Raw genomic sequence first — 3001 nt, 5'->3', positions numbered from 1 at the left:
CATGTGTGTGTGCCAGGCTTTGTTGTGGTTGAATGTGGGTGCGCCAAGTCCATGGACTTGCTAGTGATAGGCTTGTTTTTAAGGGCACGCCTCGCGCAAGGCGCGGGCGATTAAACCCCAAGGCGGAAGCTCGGTTCGGGTTACCCTCATGTCGGGGAGACAGTCAGCAGGCACCGAACTCGCAGCAACGGATGGATGTATATTTCCGACCCTCGTAGAGGAGTGGCGGCGACAAGCAAATATGGCTGCCGCCGCTGCAATATGCATTCAACTTGTCGATGTATCTGGTATTCTTGCGATTCACATACCGACACGCACTTTGCTGCGGTCTTCATCGACCCACGAGCCGAGTGATCCCCCGTTAAGAGTTGTGTATTTGCCATTTGGTCTTTTTGCGACTAACTATCACAAGTCGAGTCTCAATGAAAGGGTTTGACAGACATAGCCCAAGTTTGTGGTTTGGGTTTGGCCGGACGGCTTGTTGTTGTTTTTTGACACTTGAATTTCACTCTTTTTGGGTCAAGAGGCTTATTCGCCAGTAGTAAGGAACGGACGGGCAGCCGTCCAAAGCCCCGTCCGTCCTCCTCCGGTCTTCGCGCTCTCGCCCGAGTGTGGTCCACCCACAGCGTGGTACCTATTTTTGGTGAGGGGGCCGGGATTGTCCTCATTCTCTGCTGGAGTTGCCAGAGCAGAGCCCGAGACCGCCCAAATCAGGAGAGTAGTAGTTTTAAGAGCGCCCCGTTCTCTTTCTCTCTGTTAATGATCCTTCCGCAGGTTCACCTACGGAAACCTTGTTATGACTTTTACTTCCTCTAAATGATCAAGTTTGTACATCTTTCCATCACCTCGAGGCGACGACCCCAGAAAACCCTCGCGGGCAACGGGGCCGACAATCCAAGAGCGCCAGTCCGAAGGCCTCACTAAATCATTCAATCGGTAGTAGCGACGGGTGGTGTGTACAAAGGGCAGGGACGTAGTCAGCGCAAGCTGATGACTTGCACTTACTGGGAATTCCTCGTTCATGGGAAACAATTGCAAGCCCCAATCCCTATCAAGAAAGGCTTTGAACGGGTTACCCGCTCCTCTCGGAGGGGGAAAACTCGTTGATCCCTTCAGTGTACGCGCGGCCCAGAACATCTAAGGGCATCACAGACCTGTTATTGCTCAATCTCGTGCGGCTAGAATTGCCGCTTATCCCTCTAAGAAGAAGTTGCGAACTGGACACCATTTTCTGGAGATCCGTCGACTACTTAGTAGGCCACAGTCTCGTTCGTTATCGGAATTAACCAGACAAATCGCTCCACCAACTAAGAACGGCCATGCACCACCACCCACCGAATCGAGAAAGAGCTCTCAATCTGTCAATCCTTCCGGTGTCTTGGCCTGGTGAGGTTTCCCGTGTTGAGTCAAATTAAGCCGCAGGCTCCACTCCTGGTGGTGCCCTTCCGTCAATTCCTTTAAGTTTCAGCTTTGCAACCATACTTCCCCCAGAACCCAAAGACTTTGGTTTCCCGGAAGCTGCCCGCCGTGTCATGGGAATAATGCCGGCGGATCGCTAGTTGGCATCGTTTATGGTTAGAACTAGGGCGGTATCTGATCGCCTTCGAACCTCTAACTTTCGTTCTTGATAATGAAAACATCCTTGGCAAATGCTTTCGCAGTAGTTCGTCTTGCGACGGTCCAAGAATTTCACCTCTAGCGTCGCAATACGAATGCCCCCGCCTGTTCCGATTAGTCATTACCTCTGGTTCCAAAAACCAACAAAATAGAACCGAGGTCCTATTCCATTATTTCATGCATCACCATTCGAGCCATTCAAATAGCCTGCTCTGAGCACTCTAATTTTTTCAAAGTAAACTCTCCGGCCACTCAGGACACTCGACAAAGAGCATCCCGTGCGAGCCGGCGGGGCGGCTGTTCGGAGCGTGACAGTAAACACCGGGCGGTGCACCGTCAGTCCGGAACTGAGATCCAACTACGAGCTTCTTAACCGCAACAACTTTAATATACGCTATTGGAGCTGGAATTACCGCGGCTACTGGCACCAGACTTGCCCTCCAATGGATACTCGTTAAAGGATATAAAGTGTACTCATTCCGATTGCGAGGCCTCGGATGAGACTCACATCGTTATTTATCGTCACTACCTCCCCGTGCCGGGAGTGGGTAATTTGCGTGCCTGCTGCCTTCCTTAGATGTGGTAGCCGTTTCTCAGGCTCCCTCTCTGGAATCGAACCCTGATTCCCCATTACCCGTTATAGCCATTGTAGGCGCATAACCTACAATCGAAAGCTGATAAGGCAGACACTTGAAAGTAGCGGCGCCGGTGCGGAGACCGTGCGCTCAGCCCGAAGTTATTCAGATTCACCACAGGTGGGTTACGGACCAGGGCCCGACCAGTTTTGAACTTATAAAAGCGCTCTTCCCTTGCGGTCAGAGACCAATTGCATGTATTAGCTCTAGAATTGCCACAGTTATCCAAGTAAGTGGGTTTACAGATCCAATGAAACATAGCTGATTTAATGAGCCATTCGCAGTTTCGCCTTAAATCGGCTTGTACTTACACATGCATGGCTTAATCTTTGAGACAAGCATATGACTACTGGCAGGATCAACCAGGTAGCTGCTGCTGTTGGCGGCGCCTATCACGGCGGCCAAAATAGTGAGAGAGATTGAGAGAGAGGCAGAAGACATTGGGCGAGGGACCGCACGTTGGCCTTAGAGAAATAGCAAACCAGATGATCAGATCTAACTGCACCTTCTCTTGCTATCCTCGGCGCCGGCAGCGCCACCGTGTGTGCCAATCTCCTCCCTTATCCGCTCCTCTTCTCTTTGCCCCAGCTCCAGCGAGGCAGAAGACATTGGGCGAGGGACCGCACGTTGGCCTTAGAGAAATAGCAAACCAGATGATCAGATCAAACTGCACCTTCTCTTGCTATCCTCGGCGCCGACAGCGCCACCGTGTGTGCCAATCTCCTCCCTTATCCGCTCCTCTTCTCTTT

At 51.6% G+C, this 3001-nt stretch overlaps 2 non-coding genes across 2 annotated transcripts; both read right to left on the bottom strand.

Annotated features, from left to right (window-relative positions):
* Positions 1–206: 206 nt before the first annotated feature.
* LOC121873400 lies at positions 207–370 on the bottom strand. The gene has a single exon (XR_006090223.1). It is a non-coding gene; the product is annotated as a 5.8S ribosomal RNA (ribosomal RNA).
* Positions 371–757: 387 nt separating this feature from the next.
* Positions 758–2621, bottom strand: LOC121873401. The gene has a single exon (XR_006090224.1). It is a non-coding gene; the product is annotated as a small subunit ribosomal RNA (ribosomal RNA).
* Between the last annotated feature and the right edge of the window lie 380 nt (positions 2622–3001).

This window comes from Homarus americanus, unplaced genomic scaffold (genome assembly GCF_018991925.1).
Source record: "Homarus americanus isolate GMGI-L3 unplaced genomic scaffold, GMGI_Hamer_2.0 scaffold58288, whole genome shotgun sequence".
In the NCBI taxonomy this organism is placed as follows: Eukaryota; Metazoa; Arthropoda; class Malacostraca; order Decapoda; family Nephropidae; genus Homarus; species Homarus americanus.
This window is presented reverse-complemented; position numbering and strand designations above follow the sequence as displayed.